The sequence below is a fragment of the Petaurus breviceps genome, unplaced genomic scaffold, assembly GCF_028583685.1.
Source record: "Petaurus breviceps papuanus isolate PSGF00001 unplaced genomic scaffold, PetGlider_PUasm1.0 90407, whole genome shotgun sequence".
Lineage (NCBI taxonomy): Eukaryota > Metazoa > Chordata > Mammalia > Diprotodontia > Petauridae > Petaurus > Petaurus breviceps.
This window is the reverse complement of record NW_027187241.1, coordinates 680,389-698,711: the sequence shown is the minus strand read 5'-3', so window position 1 is coordinate 698,711 and position 18,323 is coordinate 680,389. Positions and strand designations below refer to the sequence as shown.

General features: G+C 40.3%; 1 long non-coding RNA gene across 1 annotated transcript; it reads right to left on the bottom strand.

The window, feature by feature from the left end:
• Positions 1–1,552: 1,552 nt before the first annotated feature.
• LOC138177398 (uncharacterized) lies at positions 1,553–4,950 on the bottom strand. The gene is made up of 2 exons (XR_011172486.1): positions 4,621–4,950; positions 1,553–1,837 (listed from the first exon to the last, which is right to left on the bottom strand). It is a non-coding gene; the product is annotated as an uncharacterized lncRNA (long non-coding RNA).
• Between the last annotated feature and the right edge of the window lie 13,373 nt (positions 4,951–18,323).

The following is an 18,323-nucleotide window of genomic DNA, read 5'->3' as shown; positions in this document are numbered from 1 at the left end:
TTTGGCTTGGGCACAGTTAATCCAAACAGTACTTTTATTACAGCATGAACATGATGACTGACTATCCTAGACATCCCTCATTCCTATGGCTCCCCAGGCAGAAATTCCTTCCTCTGGGCACCACTCCCTTAAATGGATTATCTCTCCTTCTCTATTAGAGTGCAGGCTTCTTGAGGAAAGGGATTGCATCGTTTTTGCCATTGTGTCTTCACTTAATAAGTGCCCCCCCACCATCATTCATTCATCCCTAACCTTAGCAACTGTTTAAACACCTGGAGAGGGTAGGGTGAGGGAGAGCAATAGCTCTCAGGAGGATTCCTGTATGTGGGTGGAAACCTGAATTTTCATGGATGCCATTAATTTGAAGTTTAACAAATGTGGATGAATTGCCCACTGTGCTGCAGGGCTAGATACTGGGCCAGTGATTTCATTGGTGTAGGGAGTTTCCAGGTGAGGAAAATACCTAAACCCATGCAGATGGGCATCTTCAATGCAGCTCTTTCTTGGAGAGCTGCCTAGAGCCCAGGGATTTGCCAAGGGTCACTAACCAGCATGTGATAGTGTATTGAGGCAGCTGAATGATGAAGGGAACTGAACACTGGACAAGGAGTCAGCATGACCTGAGTTTGAATCCTCTCTCAGACTCTTAGTAGCTCTGTGACCCTGGGCAAGTCATTGAACTTCTGTCTTAGTTTCTTCATCTGTTAAATGCAGATAATATCTATAGCACCTATCTTACTTAACTTCTATGGGGCTTACTTACCTCATCTGTAAAAGTGGATAATAATGGTATTATTATATATTATATATAGTGTATATATATATGAAATGTTATAATAATGCCACACAGCAGTGTTGTGAGGACCAAATGATGATGATGATGATGATGAGAGACAGAGAGAGCGAGAGAGAGAGAGAGAGAGAGAGAGAGAGAGAGAGAGAGAGAGAGAGCGATCTATGCCTGGGACCATGTTAAGGATTGAGGATACAAATAAAAACATGATGAATAGCCCCTGCACTCAAGGAGTTAATTTATTTATTTATGCAAAGGCAATCAGTGTTAAGTGACTTGCCCATTGTCACACAGCTAGTAGGTATCAAGTTTCTGATGCTGGATTTGAATTCAGGTCTTCCTGACTCCAGGCTGGTGCTCTATTCACTGTCCCACCTAGCTATCTCCAAGGAACCTAAATTCTAAAGGGGGGAATACAACAAAAAATTTGCAAGGGAAGGGGGAATATACCCACAGTGGAATGGCTGGGATGTCCTTTTGAACCCTGGAGCTGAGTAAGATAGGACCCAAGCTAGCCTCCCAAAGCCCGGGAATATTCTAGGGGCTTCCACATTTAAAGTGTTATAGAAATGTTAGCCTTTATTATTATGTATCAGAGGCAAGATTAGAACCCACAGCTTCCTGTCTTTAATAATATCTATAGAATATCTATGCTGGCCTAGATGTGCTGGAGACCTTCTAAGAAATAGAAGAGATTACAGGTTTTTTTTTTCTTTTCTGAAAGGCAGAGAGCAAACAAAATGGACCCAAGGACCAATTGTCTCCTCATTTGTCTTTACTATGGTTCCAAAGTGCCAAAATAAAATTTTAAAAATGTAACAATTTGATGTGACATCAGATTGTTAGCTCCTTGAGAGGAAGGACCATTGCTGACCTTTCCTTATATCCCCATTACTTGGCAGATATTAGGTGCTTAATGAATGTTAATTGACCAATTAACAGATGTAAGAGGGTCATCTTAGCTTCTGGCCACGACATCCTTACAGCTTCAGACACGCTTCCCCTTCCCAGGATGAACAGTACTTTGACTCCTAGAAAACACATCTGCAGGTTGAGAGAAGAAAAAAAAAAAAGAAATTTACATGATAACTATATTTAAAAGAACTAGCAAGTTGTGCATGGTAGATTTGCAGTTTCATGTGCAATCATCTTTTTTATTATAATGTTATGGATATGCATGTTTTATTCCATAAATTAAAAAGAAATTAAAAAAAAAAAGAGAACACATTTGAACTCCATCTCCTGACTAAGGAGTGTGGCTTTCTTAGAGGATTTCACCCAAGTATCACATCCTACAAGACTTTATCAGGATCCCCTGGGGGCTTCTGCAATCCCCCAAACATATTAAATTCAGCATAGTTAGCAATAACTTTCAGTAAGGTGGAAAGCTACAGGGATGGGGCTTGTAGGCCAAATAAGCTTTTTTTGGAGTTCCCCCTTTTACTGGAATTTCTCCATTAGCCACATTTCTGACCTATCTTCTCATTGTTAAAACCAAAGACATGGCAAGAGGCTAGAAAGCTGGTGCTGGCAGTCAGCCTGCCATAAAACGAATGAAGCCCACAGTAAACTCCTTGGCACAGTGACTGGGCCGTGGCCACTTTAAAAATGGCCTGTTTTATGTTCTTATCCCTGAAGTCTTTGTGTACACTAGCGGCCATCATTATTCCATCTGCCAAGACTTTTCAGGCTAATAAACTGGAAAAAGAAAGCCATTTGTGATATGAACCCCACTCTTTATCACTTGGGTTGGGTCACATCCAAAAAACTGGCTGGGCAAATTTCCATGCTGCCAAGCCACATTACTGGGTAAAATTTCCATCAACCACTGCTATTCTCTCCCCTATAAAGAGTTCAAGAAATGTAGATTGCTCCATAGACAGTTATTAAGTGAGTGATTGATCTATGGGCATTGTTATAATTCCACATTCTGGGTCATTGTACGAAGTTCAGAAAGGGAGGTAGTTGGGAGATTAAAAAGGGTAGGAATGAGGGTTTCTTATCAGAGACACTCAGATCAGCAGAGCCAAAGAGAAAGGCACATAGCAAGTTGCCTTTGGAAGAAGCTCTGAATCCAAAGCTAAGAAGAGAATCCCAGGTTGGAATTCCAGGTTTATCACCTACTCAAGCAAGTCAAAATTTCTCTGACCTTTAGTTTTCTCATGTCAGGAAGACCTCAGTTCAAATCCTGCCTCAGACACTTACTAGCTGGATTACCCTGGGCAAGTCATCTAATCTTTATCTAGTTTTCCTCATCTATAAAATGAAGACACAAGAATAGCACCTACCTCCCAGGGTTATTGTGAGGAGAAAATGAAATAACATTTGTTAAAGTACTTTGCAGACCTTAAACCATTGTACAGAATTATTGTAATATATCACATGTAATATTATATAAAAGAATATCACTATATATTAGTGATTATCATGTTATACATTATATGACAACGCATTGTGTCTCATATAAGATAAATTAGACATGTGTTATATATGATAAATTAAGATGCATATGACACGTATGAATGGCATATAGTTGTTTTATAATATGTTATATATTATATATTGTTATATATAATTTCATACATAAAGTGTAATAAAGCTTTAAAGTTTGCAAAGAGCTTTACAGGTTATATATGTATATGTGCATATTTTAGTATCTACACATTCATGTGTTTGTATGAGGAGGGGGAGGGAGAGAGGGGGAGAATAGGGGGTGGGGGAGAGAAATATAGAGACAGGGACAGAGGCAGAGGGGGAAGAAAGGGAAAAAGAGTCAGAGAAAGGGAGAGAGAGGGAGAAAGAATGAGAAGGAGGGAGGGAAAGAGAGAGGAAGAGAGGGAGGGAAGGAGGGAAGGAAAGAGAGAGGGAGAGGGACAGAGAAAGGCAGAGGAGGGAGAGGGAGACAGAGACAGAAAGAGAGGGGGTGGGGGTAGAAAAAGACCAAGAGCAGAAAGGGACCTTAAAGATATACTCTCCCTCATTTTACAAATTAGGAAAATGAGTCTCAGAAACCTTAAGTGATTTACCCAAGGTTACACAGCTCATTCATGGCCGAGTCAGAGCTAGAAGCTGTCTCTTGAATCCAAGTGCAGCCCCTTCCTGCCACACAACCGATTCTATTCGTGACTCCATCAATGACTGAAGTGCTTGCAATTGCCTGTATATATCTAGGTAATGGTTTATGTGATTTCAGGGTTGCAGAGAAGATGACCACCATATTATCTGACTTCAACCATTGGAGATACGAACTTTGCATTGATACCATTGCCCTCTCCATGAGTCTGCTTTTGAAATCAAGATATCTGGGGGAAGGGGTAATATATGAAACTCTCCACTGGCCATAGGGTCATAGATTTAGAGCTAGAATGTATCTTAGAGGACAGTCAGTCCAATCCCCTTCTTTATATAGATAAGGAAACAGGAGGGAGGGAGGGAGAAAGGAAAATGCTAAGTGATTTGCTCAAGGTCACACAGCTAGTAAGTGTCAGGGGCAAGATTTGAACCCATATCTGGGGACAGGACATTGAAGAATGAGAGTTTTGATAAGGGTAAAGAAGAACTGATCATAAATATTATCTAGGAAGGATGATTCTGGGGGCTAGCCCTCTCTGGAGAATGCTAGTAAGGTAGGGGCCAGCATGCCATGCTTCTTCAAAGACAATTGGAGGGATGAAAAGGGCCCAGAAAGGAAAATGGACTGGCATTTAGAACTTTGCCAATGTCACAATTTTAACTTTGGCTCTAGAAGTGCTGATTAGTAAATGCCATGCCTGGTCACTTTCTACCTCTGACCTTGAACACAATTCCACACCCCCCTCTTTCACTACCTTTCCTCAAGTTGACCACCCTTCATGGCAGGATTTCTAAGGTGGGCTCAGCATCTCTAGACCTCAGAGAGAGTTGTCGTCTGTTCATCACTCCTTGAAAATACCAGTGCCAATGTCTGAAAAGGAGATGGCAGAATATTTTCTTGAGTGTTAACTTCTTTGTAAAGTTGTTTCTTAGAGTCTGGGCAAGGAGTGATTCCCACTAAAGCCAAGGGTGTCAAGTAAGAAACCTGCTATTCAACAAAGCTGTACTGTATCGTTAAGTGGAAGGTTTAATCAATGGCTAAGGCTACTTACCATATGACCAGCTGGCACTGATCCCAGATAACACAACACGAGCCATAGAGATTCTGGTTTTTTTCACAACTAGCCTTCATATTCCTCCCCCTCCTTTCACCCCTAGTCAGTTTTAATATGTTCCCTGTATAGGTCTGAATAAAACTTTACAACTGGATGGTCATTAAAGAAAAGTAAACGCATTGCAAAACTCTTGGAGGAAATTTTCATCCAATTATTTTTTTTAACCTTATTCCTTGGGATAGTCAAGAAAATATGTATTCTGTGGCCAAGAAAATGAGAACATTTCTAGTGAGGTGCCAAATTAGCTTTCACCTGTAGAAAGCAGTACTTTAAATCTCCATTTATATCTACAGTCTTCCTTATAGATTTCCAAAATATCAAAATTATGAATTAAAATAACAAATAACTCAAAGGGTAATTGGGAGCATATGGCAAACCACATGTTAACAATAATGGCTTTTACCCAAAGATACAGCATAAATGACATTATCACGGACCCAGATGGGTAGAAATGGAGGTCATTGGTCACATGGTGAGACTTGAGAGATAACAGACAGTTCCAGTTAGACATGGTTATGCCATTGAGATAAAAGAATAAGAGGAAGGCCTGTTGTATATGAATATAGTTAGTATCTATGGTGAACTAATGGAAAAAAGGACAAGGATTGTACAGGAGATATTGTGACCTGTATTGGCAAAAGGATCACCACCTATACTTTTTTTTTTGAGACAATCAAGGTTAAGGGACTTGCCCAGGGTCATACAGCTAGTAAGTGTCTGAAGTTAGATTTGAACTTAGGTCCTCTTGACTCCAGGACCTGTGCACTATTCACTGCTCTACCTAGCTGCCCCAAATCACCAATACTTAAAAAAAATCATAGTGCTATCAAAGTACCACATACTTTACTCTTTGGGGATAATTGAGGCATTTGTGCTAGGTCAGTGGAATAATATGATACAATGCTTGAATGGAGATAAAAGGAGTAAGATAAATTTAGTATTATCAATGAATTCTATTAGATATAAAGGGGATCACAGGAGCAGAGATTTAGAGATAGAAAGAACATTGCATCTAAACATCTTGTTTCCTATATTAAAAAAAAAAATCTGAGACAACTACCCAGGATCACACTGCTAATAAGTGTCTGAGGAAGGGTCTTCTTGATTTTAAGATCAACTCCTTATCCATTATGCAATGTGGTTTCTGGCCAGTCTTATTCCTCTGTATCTAAAAGGACTGCTTTGCATTAAGGTAAGTGCCAGTACTTTAATGTGTTAGCTCTCCTAGGAATGTGTCTTTTTTAATCAGAGGGCAATGCTTACTCTAAATTGATGCATCTCTAATGATGGCACAGTCTAACACACTTCTGGTTAAAGGAGACTTTGTAAATTTGCTCAGTCACAACACCCTTTCTGAGTGTAAGACTAACCCTGATTTGTATTTGAAAATGCTAAAAATCAAGGTCAGTGTGTTCTGTCTGAAAGCTCCAAGGAACTCAAAATAGGCGCTATAATGGTCAGAGGATGCCGCATGCCTGAAAATGTGAGGTTGTGGGTAGAGATTCTACTGAGCACCACCAGGATTTGGGTTGTGAGGGTAGACTGTAAGCCAACTGAAAATTTGGGGGTACAGGAATAGAACTGGGAGGATTCCCAGGCCACAGGCATCTGTAAAGCCGTGATTAGTGGCACAGTATCAGGGAAGGTGAGAGGGGATATAGTGATTGATTGGGATTGACTTTGTAGGCCATACCCAAGGTCAGGGTGGAAAAGGGTGCTGCCAAATGCATGAGAATGCTTGGAAATACGTTGTGGTTTCTATGAATCTGCTGGATTCCATTCAGATGGAAGATCTGGGCTTCTGTCAGTTCTCTGTCTCCTAACGTGTGACCTTGACGAATCACTTAGCCTCTGTCAATTTCTCACCGGGAAAATTAAGGGGAATAAACTTGGTAACATCTAAAGGTCCTTTCCAATTCTAAAATCCTGGCATGCTCTTTTAGACTTTGCAGGATGTGTCATTAGGGCAGATGACATTGCATCTCCTTCATTGCAGCCCAATCCCCACTGCCGTGTGCTTCACCTCTGGTCTGACTCTTTGAAATCCTCAGCTATGTGAGCAAGGAGTGTGCAAACGACTTCTCCATGTCCTCAGCTAGCATGAACTCTGAGGATAATGGGAGAGTCAGATAAAATGTGGGGAGGACACACAAAGCATTCCCTTCAATCAGTACACGCACTTGTATTTCATACTAGCACAATGCTTGGCATATAGTAGATGTTTGGTAAATGTCTATTGACTTAAATTATCAAGAATTAATGAAGAGGTTATTATATATTATATACTAGACACTGGACACAGGTTAAGTCCTGGGTATATGAATAAAGACAAGAACAGTTCTTTCCCTCAAAGAGCTGACATTCTAATGGGGGAGATCGCATGTGAACAATCATGTATATTCAAGATAGATACAGAGTAGATGATAGATAATATCAGAGGGAGAAAAGGAAGGAGGAAGGAAGGGAGGAAAAAGGAAGGAAGGAAGGGAGGATGGAAGGGAGGAAGGAAGGAAGGAAGGAAGGAAGGAAGGAAGGAAGGAAGGAAGGAAGAATGAGTTCATCAAGACCCTACTATGTCCCAGGCACCTTGCTAAGCACTTCAAAAATATCTCATTTAATCCCCACAATAACTCTAGTATTCTATTATCATTCCCATTTGCCAGCTGAGGAAATGGAAACACATATAGCTTAAATGACTTGGCCAGAGTCGCACAGCTAAGTGTTTGAAGCTGGATTTGAACTTAGGTCTTCCTGATTCCAGACTCAGCAGGCTATCCACTGTGCAAACTAGCTTCCTCTAGTGCACCAGCAATGTGTATGTTTATAGGGGGTAGGAGGCTGGGAAAGGTCTCTTGGAGAAGGTGGGATTTGAACTGAGTCTTGACAGAAGTCGAGGAAGGCAGAAGGCAGAGGCAGAAAGGGGGCATGTTTTGGGTATAGAGACAGCAAATGCACCAGTAAATTTCCAGAAATGAGGATTTTGTGAGAGGAATACCAAAGAAGGCCAGTCATTGCTAGATTGTAAAACACATGGGAGGGAAGAAAGTCTAAGAAGGCTAGAAAGGGAGGAAGGAACCAGGCTGAAAAGGATTTCAGAAGCCAAATGGAGGATCTTGTATTTTATCTTGCAGATAAAGCAGCTGGCACTTATTAAGGTGGGAGGATGTCATGATCAGACCTGAACTTTAGGAATATGGCTTTGGAAGCTGAGTGGAGGATAGCCAGGAATGGAGAGAGACTAGAGGCAGAGGGACCACTGAGAAGCCCAGGTGTAGGGATGGTAGTGGCTATATGAGTGGAGAGAAAGGGAGATGTGAAGGTACATAGGACACGATTTGACAGCAGATTCAATCTGTGGGGTGAGTGAGAGTGAGAAGTCAAGGATGCCCCTAAGGTTGTAGGCCACCATGACACTGTAATGGAGAATTTTGAAGAGGGAAGGATGGGGGTGGGGTGGGGAAGATAATGACTTCCGCCTGGTCCATGCTGAGTCTGAGCTGCCAAAGGGACTGACTGAGATAACCAAGAGGCAGTTAGGGATATGTCTAGAGTTCAGGACAGAAGTTGGGACTGGTTAAATAGATTTGAGAATCATCAGCTAGAGGTGATAATTGAACCCATGGGTGCTGATGAGATCACAAGATAGTAAAGACAGAAAAGCAAACAGGGTCCAGCAATATCTGTGGTAGGAAAGATAATATAGGAAATATCCAATCAAGTTGTAAAGTCATAAAGATTCTATCTCCACACAACCCTTGCATTCACAGTCAATAGACAATTATTAAGCTCCAGCTATGTGTCGAGCAATGTGGTAGGCCCTAGAGATACAAATAAGAAAAAGAAAGACATGCCTTGTCCACAAGGAACTTACAGTTGATTGGAGGAAGACAATGTACAAAGCTGAAAAGGAAGAGGAAGCCACCATAGGGTACCCAGCACAGAGGCGAGCTCATGGACTCTAAACCAAGCAGAGAAGCTGGTGGGAAATAAAGAGTTGGTGAATGGTTCTGAGCCTACTCTTTAGGAGTTTTTTGCTCTGCCCTCCAGCCCTCTGATCAGAGGGGAGCCTCGGCTGGTGATAAGGAGCTGCAGTATCAAAGCTGAAGCCATCTCCAAGATAATGCAATTTCTGGTGATGATTTCATCATGGGGGAAGCCTGACATTCAGAGTCAAACCAGGAACAGCTGGTGGGAAATGACTCCATGCCCTTCTCTCTCACACAAACCTCACCCTAACACATCACCTTCCACTGGGATTACTACTCCTAATTAGTCTCCCTGCTTCCACTATCTCCTCAATTCTTTTTTCCATACAGCTGCCAAAATAATCTTAAAGCACAAGTCTTACCTGTGACATGCCCTCGATCTAAGATGTTCAGTGGCTTGCTATTGCTTCTAGTACAAAATTAAAATTCCTTAGCGTTGACAATTCTCAATCTGACTCCAACCTACTTTTCTGGACTTATGTCACATCACGTCTCTTTGTACAGTTTATATTCCAAACAAACTGGCATACTTATTGTTCCCTGACCTTGAGATTTCATTCTTGACTCACAGGTTGTCACTTCATGCATGGAATGAATAACTCTTCACCTCTGTTTCTTAGTAGCTCTAGTTTCCTTCAAGACAACTCAGGGACCAGCTCCTTTGTGAAATCTCTCCTGACCTGTTATCATCCCTTTAATTCCTTCCCACATTTATCAGTGCTCCTCCCTCCTCAAACTACTTTGTATAGTAAATACAATATAACGGAAATAAAATACAACACAGTAAATATATTTTCATGGTAAATAAAATATACTAACTATACTATATGGTAAATACAGTATAGTAAATAACATAAAATATGGTAAATATATTTTATGGTAAATAAAATATACTAACTATACTATGTGGTTAATATAGTAAATATATTGTAAAGTAAATAAAATACAATATAGTAAATATATTTTATGGTAAAGAAAATATACTAAACATATGATAAAATCAATATAGTTAATATGCTATATGGTAAATACAATAGAGTAAATATATTGTATAGTAGATGCTTTGTAGTAGTTATGTGCATTATGACTTCCAAGCAGAATATAAGCTTCTGAGGACAAGAATTGCTTCATTTTTGTCCTTCTACCTCTAGTGCCAAGCACAGGAACTTTGGCCTCATAGGTGCATAAGGGTGGGGCTCAACTCAGTAAGTCAAATCATCCTGTCCCATTTAAAGTGTGAATATATGTTGTTGTGCAATTGTGTCCCACTCTTGTTTGTGGCCTCATTTGGGATTTTCTTGGCAAAGATACTGGAATGTTTTGCTATTTCCTTCTCTGGCTCATTTTATAGAAGAAGAAACTGAGGGAAACAGGGTTAAGTGACTTGCCCAGGGTCACACAAATTTGAACTCAGGAAGATTAAGTCTTCCTGACTCTGGACCCAGCAGTCTATCCATGGTACCATTTAGCTGCCCTCAGGTGTCAAGCTGCTCATGTTTTAACTAGGTAAAACCTATAAATCAAATAATTAAAGACTTCCTGCTAAGTATGAAAAACCCTTAATTAGGTGGGAATTTATTTTGCTTGACCATACTTGTTTGTAACTGGGATTTTGTTTTCTGGCTTTCTCAATAGGAGAGGGTAGGAGGGAGAGGAAGATATTCATGTGAAAATAAAATATACCTGAGTTTGTTGGGGTTATTTTGCCTTTTTTGGAGGAGGGAAAGCAGGACAAATGGGGTTAAGTGACTTGCCCAAGGTCACACAGCTAGTAAGTATTAAGTGTCTGAGGCTAGATTCGAACTCAGGTCCTCCTGACTCCAGGGCTGATGCTCTATTCACTGTGCCACCTAGCTGCCCTACAACTTAATTTTTTTTAAAGGCCATTCATTAAATGGAGTGAGGTTGCATAGGAAGTACATTCAGATTGTCTGAGGAAATTTGGTCATGCCCTCTGGGTCATCTATAAAACAGCAATCCAACAGGTTGCAAAGAATGGAGTCAGTGGAGAGAAGACAGCTAAACTAATGGAAAGGATTGGGGGGGCAGGAAGTAGAGGCAGAGCCCCAGGCCTCTGTCTTAGTCTCAGTTTCCTCCTCACTCCACCTCCCCCATCCCTCCTTGATTAGTGAAGAAACTTCAGAGATCTGAAGGCCTTTCCATCACTATCCTAATCATAAGCTCAGTGTAATGCCTACATCAGAAGCCAAGGACAGACTGAACACAGATTCAAGAGTCTACAAAAAGCCCAGGAGAGAAGCTAGACCAGGTATAGGGGGAGTATCCTGAGGACTCCAGCAGAAGGACTTCCAGGAACTAGGTTACACCTTTGCCATATTCACTCTGTAAGCTTGGGACCATTTTCACCAGGACTCTGTATATACTTATGAGACTGTGTCACAGATTTGGGGGTATGTTTGTACTAGCCATCACCTTAATAAATAACCCCTTTTAAAAAAAATTTTTATTTTGTTCTGAACTTAGGAAATGAAACTAACATTTATATAACAGAATAGAAAAACTGCAAATCTATTATGTACAACTTGGCATTCCTTTTAAATATATAATTAAGTTATCATGTAACTTTATTTTTCCCCTTTATTCTTTTCTTCCCCCATTTATCACATATTTGTGTCTAATAAATAACCCTATCTAAAAGCTAATTAAAACTAGTCTTCTAATTGATGTCAGCTAACGATCACAGAGAGCACATTCCAGGATGGGGTCTGAGCCAATAGAATTAGAAAATCACCTCCAGCCCCTTAGGGGCACCTCTAGAATCCTAAAGGGAAATATATAATAGCCTAGCTTTGGAGATCCAACTTGCCAGCATGAGTGAGAGTTAGGATAAGGACCTCCCAGGGTCTTACATGTGCATTATACAAGTCTATCATATTGAGGTAGGTAGATTAAGGCTGAGAAATGCCTGACAATTGCAGCTTTGATGGGAATCTATAATTTGCCTACACGTATATAATTTTGCTAAATTACTGTACTATCCCATACTCTAAAAATCTGGCAAAGTATACTAGTTTAGATGATTGCTCATGCAAGAGGTGTGTCTAAGAGGGGCAATAAACTAAATGAGAAATTCTTTCCTTAAAAGGCATGCTGCCATTTTGGTAGTAGACAATGCTATCTATTATTTCAGAGATCATCCTTTTTGGTCTGTTTAGTTAATCAGGTCGGTCAGTTAACGAGCATTTATTAAGAGCCTACTACGTGTCAGGCACGGTCAGTCGACAAGCATTTATTGAGTACCTAATATGTGCTAGACACTGTGCTAAGTACTGGGAATACACTGAAAAGTTAAAAAAAATAGTTTGTGATTTTGGGGAACTCACAGTCTAATGGTGGGAAACAACATGAAAATAATAACGTGCAGACGGGATGAATTAGAGATAATCAATAGAGGGGAATCAAGAAAATTTTCCTAAGTTTCTGTCATAGGCCTAAAGTTCACTTTTGTTTTCAAGAGACTATTGAATTTTAAGTCAATATAAAATGAAAATGTTCCAGAGAGAGTAATTCGGGGAGGGAAAAGGTACCTTATAAAGATAATTGGTGACATAGGAAATCAAACTGCTATCACTGTCAAAAGCTGTTTTTACCAAACGGGACATTCTTTCAGAGACTATAATATGAAGCCACTCCTGATCCCCACAGTTATGAATGATCTCTCCTCTCATTATCTTGTATTTATTTATCTGTGCTTCTGTTGTTCATCTTTATGGGCAGTGTGCTGAGTTAGGAAGTCCTGAGTTCAAATTATTCCTCTGACAATAGATTTGCCACCAAACAAACCATTCAATCCTTCTGAGCCTCAATTTGCTTCTCTGTAAAAATGAGAGAGAGAGTTAGGGGCAACTAGGTGGGGCAGTGGATAGAGTGCTGGGCCTGGAGTCAGGAGGACCTGAATTCTGATCCAGCCTCAGACACTTACTAGCTGTGTGACCCTGGCCGAGTCAATTAACCTTGTTTGCCTTGTTTTCCTCATCTGTAAAATGAGCTGGAGAAGGAAATGGCAAATTACACTGGTATCTCTGCCAAGAAAACCCCAAATGGGATCAGATATGACTAATCAACCAGAGAGAGAGACAGAGACAGAGAGAGTTGTAGTAAATACTTCATAGGCTCCTTTGTCATTGATTAGTTGAACTTGACTAAAGTACACCTAGATACCTAGCAGCTGACCTTTGGGTAATTTTTTCCCCATTTTCTAGTGGCTTGGAGAAAGCTGTAATGGTCTGCTGTACCAGGAACTCATTCTAGTGACTTAGTATCTTGGGAATTTGTGAAGACTGATGTGAATTAGAACTCTACTTTGAGAACAAGAGATAGACAGATAGATAAATAGATACATTTGTTCTACCAGTGTGCTAAGTACAAATGTAAGCAGAAAGAAAGACAATGCCTACCCTTAAGGATCTCACATTCTTATAAAGGAAGATAACACATAAAAAGGAAATAGGGGACAGGGGGAGATAAAAATGTCCAGAGAATCAGGAGCAGAGTCATATTTGAAGAATTATATTCTATATATATATATATATATATATATATTCTAATGAGAGAAAGAAATACACAAAAGCAGAGAAAGTAAGATACTTGTACTGGGCTATGGAGAGAAACTGATATGAGAGAAGTGATGTGTATACCTGGTCCCCCAGAAGGTAAGTCAAAAGTTTTCCTGGCAGAGCCAGGGGCTGATGGGTTGAGTCCAAGATTCTGGTGGAAATGGAAGACACATGTAGATGATGACTATAGAGTAGGCAGCACCATGAAGAAGAGGAAGATAAGAAAGGGGAAGAGGTCAGAATCCTAAAGCTAGAAGAACTAATGATTTTCAGAGTTTTGGGGGGACAAGCAGAGGATCAGCATCTGGGAGACCAGAGACTAGAAGTTTTTGTCACCTGAGGTCATACTCCTTCAATTTTGAGAGATAATGCAGAGAACTGTCTATTACTTTCTATCCTGCCAGAACCTAGGATGTCTCCAAAAATGGGGGATAGGGCAAGAAGGAAAACCAGTCCATTCAGGGCTTTGCTTACTGATAAAGGATTTATTTGGTAGACCCTATAAGGGAGGGAAGCTGGACATGAATCTCAGTTTCTGGATGTTTTCTTAGGAAACACATCATGCATTCTATACAGAATTCTTGACTCCTAAACACTGACTACTCATAACATTTTCTTTTTTTTTTTTTAAAGCAATCAGGGTTAAGTAACTTGCTCAAGGTTACATGGCCAGTTATTTCTGGGTGTGGTGCTGAGTATCTGAGCCCAGATTTGATCCAGGTCATCCCGACACTGGGGCGGTGCTCTTCCTTGCTGAGCCACCTTGCTGCCCCTAAGCAATTGGGGTTAAGTAACTTGCAATTGGGATTAAGTAACTTGCTCAAGGTTACACGGCCAGGTGTTTCTGGGTGGCTGCTAAGTGTCTGAGCCCTGGATTCGATCTCCAGGTCATTCCAACACTGGAGCCGGTGCTCTTACTTGATGTGCTACCTGGCCGGCCCCAACAAATAGATGGCTAGGGGACATTATCTTTGACAAAATATGGGAGCTCCTTCCTTTGGCTACTTTTTTTTTTTTGCCTTTTTTGAGGGCAATTGGGGTTAAGTAACTTGCCCAAGGTTACACGGCTAGTTTTTTTGTGTGGGTGTTAAGTGCATGGGGCTGGAAGCGAACTCAGGTTCTCCTGACTCTGGGGCCAACGCTTTACTCACTACGCCACCTAGCCTCCCCAACATTTTCAGTCTAAATAAAATTGTATGTAAATTCAGGGTCCCTTTGTACTTCCTCTCTAGAGCAAAGGGATCCTCAGTTATGCCCCTAATCCCCTGAGCCTTTTTGTTCCTTCTGAAGTATCATTGTTTGACAGGTATTTCCTATATAATCAGAATCTCAAATATGCATCTCAATGACTCCTTCCCGGGGGGAAGTTCATCACTTACTGCACAGACAGTTGGAATGGAAAGCACTTAGAGTATGCCTATGTTAGCCAAAAACCAAAAATAAAACAGGGTGATTCTCCCTCATTTCAAAGGGTACATAAATTCAGATTTCTGGGGTTATGTTGGACTCTAGAATGTTCCACAGAGTCGATGTGTTTCCAATTGCTTTGCCCCATTATAATTCCACAGAGCCAAACCAACAATACAACCAAATAAATAGAACTAAGATTCATTAAAACAAAATGTTATAAGAAAACCCTTTGTGAACCACACCCAAAAAGCACTTGGGCCAGAAATTCTCGGACAATTCCCATTCACTTAGCACTATATTATCCTTTTATTGTCCTATGTTATGAAAACTCCTTTTTTTTTACTAAAAATAATACCAGTTGGATACAGATATTCATATAAAATATATTTTGTTTTGAGCATTTTGCAACAACCACTTAAGATAATTGGAGATAATCTGAGGCAGGGCTGTAACCAGAATGAGATGGCTGGAGCTTGTCTTAGGGATGCTGACATTTAAGGGAAGACCATCCATTCACTCATAGGAAGAAATGCTTCTTCCTTGCATGCCCTACTTTCAGTTTCTCTGTTGGCTTATCTCTATGAGACACCTCACCTGGGGTCTAGCTCCTGACTAGAGGGACAAGGGTTGAACGCTTTGAGGGGCAAGATACCTCCTTTCTTAACTTGACTATGACCACAAAGGGACTTTTCCCTACTCACTCCTTTTATAATACAGCTAGTGGTTCAGTGGATAGAGCACTGAACCTGGAGTCAGGAAGACCCAAGTTCAAATTCAGCCTTAGATACTATGCTGTGTAACTCTGAGCAAGTAACTTAACATCTGTTTGCCTTGGTTTCCTCAATTATAAAGTGGGTATAATAACAATACCTGGGTTGTTGTGAGGATGAAATGAGAAAACATTTGTAAAACAGTTTGGCACATAGTAGGCACTATATACATGCATATTCCCTTCCCCCCCCCCAAATAATTTATATTAGTTGCAAGAATTTCCAGTTATGGTTTTGTGCTAAGGTAGGTTTTGTTTTGGTAAAATCTGAATTGGGAATTATCGTCTTGAGAGAGAACCCTAAATAACAATCAATAAACCAACAATCATTTAATCAACATCCCCTATGTGCCAGGCACATATTATTCCTGTCAGTTTTGTCCCATTCTTCCACCTACTTCACTGATTGTCCTCACAGGATGCACAGGAACAAATTGCTCCCCACATTTCCTTCCACATTTGCTGTTTTATGATAAACTTCCCTCAGCAAGCCAGGAAGGAAGTTTAGTGTGTTATGGTTTATGTGTATTATATTTCCTTTTATTAACTTAGACCTTTTTTCTTGCCTTCTTCTCCAGCAGTGCAGACACGTTTGAACACAAAGCTCTCATTGATGTCAGTGGCCAGGGATTGGGTGGATTTCAGTGAAAATGAAATATGCTCACCTCAGGTCTGTGGAGCATGGAGCAGGACGAGAAATGAGCCATAAATTCTAGTGCACAGAAGCCGAGGAGACAGTTCTCCTTAATTCACTCTTTGTCTCTGGGCCAAATGCAGTCAGTCACTATCCCTGCAGGATAATAAAGTCAATATATTCTATGCTTTTTATTAGTTAGTGCAACTGCTATTATTATGCAGAGTAGTTCACAACATCTCCAAGTAACCTGAATTGTCTCTCAAAAAAATAGATTTTGTAGATAGCAGTATAACTAGAATATATACTCCATGAGGTCATACTTACTTGCTATACCCAGCACATAGTAGGTGCTTCTTGGCACTAAATTATCCTTGTGCTGATCTTATTTTATGAAAAAAATCTTATCCTTTTTATCTACAAGTAATACAAGTTACACATGTATACATTCACATAAATAAAGTATATTTTGTTTGGGGAATTTTGTAACTCCTTCAAATAATTAAAGATTATAAATGTTTGTTGAAGACAAAGCTTGTGTTATCAACTCTTTTTTGTTTTGATTTAATTGGTTTTTTGTATTTTCCTTCCCCTTACCATCTCCTCTGCCTGGGGCCATGGGCAGTCATCTTGACTTATGCCTTCCCATTGGACTCTGATGACTTGGGAGGAGAGAGTGAGGCTGATGGCTTTGCACAGCTCTAAAGGGCTTAATTCCATTTCACAGTCAAGTAATCAATTCCAATTCAAGGTCAAGCCAAAACATCACCTCATGACAGTATTGATCCCCTTCAAGAACAAAGGACAAACAGCAACAATAACCCTCTCTGCCTCACAAGACCCCAAACAGTGCTACATACATGTGTGTTAAAAAAAGAAAGGGATTGTCTAATATCTGCAACATGAGTTAAATCAATGGAATGAAGTCAATGGACAAGTTTGGGGAAGTAGTGTATAGTCTGGGTCCCTCTCATTCTAGGCAAAACAAAATCCCATCAGGATACTTGTGTTCAAAAATGAGACTAAACCCCAACCTCTAGGTTGCCTAAGATTTATGTCATACTTTTATTGTACAGAGTTGTTATGTTGTAGGAAACAAAATTGGATCAAATTTGTGTTGTGATCTTGTTGAATGAATGAATGAATGAATGGATGAATAAATGAACAAATGAAATGGCATTTTTTAAACACTTAATATATGTCGCATGTTGCATTGAGCACTGGGGATGTAAATCCCCAACTAGAGTATCAATTTACAAATTCAAGGAACTCATTCATAAATATTTATTAGGCTCCTATTGTATGCCAGGCACTGTGCTAACTGCTAGCTACATTCTAATAGGAAAAGTTAACACAGGTAGGGGAGTGTGGCCATGGAAGGGAGTTTGGGTCATGTAAGTAATAGGGATGGTGAGTTAATACACAGGTCAAGCAGGCAACATATTCTTTCCAGTAACAGCAATACAATTTTTTTTTTGCTTTTTGGAGGGCAATTGAGATTAAGTGACTTGCCCAAAGTCACATGGCTAGTAAGTATGTCAAGTGTCTGAGGTTGAATTTGAACTCAGGTCCTCCTGACTCCAGGGCCGGTGCTCTATTCACTGCTCCATGTAGCCACCCCAGCAATACAATTTGATTAGTACTTTGATTTGCTTCCTGTATCCAGAGTAAGAAATGGAATAGGAAAGAAGGGGAAAGGGCAGAAGCAGATGAAAAGATGGCCTGGGTGAATGGCTGGAAGGTATGTGAAGGTAAAGAATAGTCTGGTGTCAGGGACCAGTTAGGTACAGTGGACTAGGTAAATTTGAATTCACTCAATTAGTGGTAATGATGCCTGGGCCTCAGGAAGGAGGTTATAAAGATGCATAGATTAATTTCTCCAAGGACCAGGGGCATAAATTTTGGGATACAGTGGTGAGATCTTATGCACAGGAGATGCACATTCCAAGTGGGTCAGTTGTGGTTGG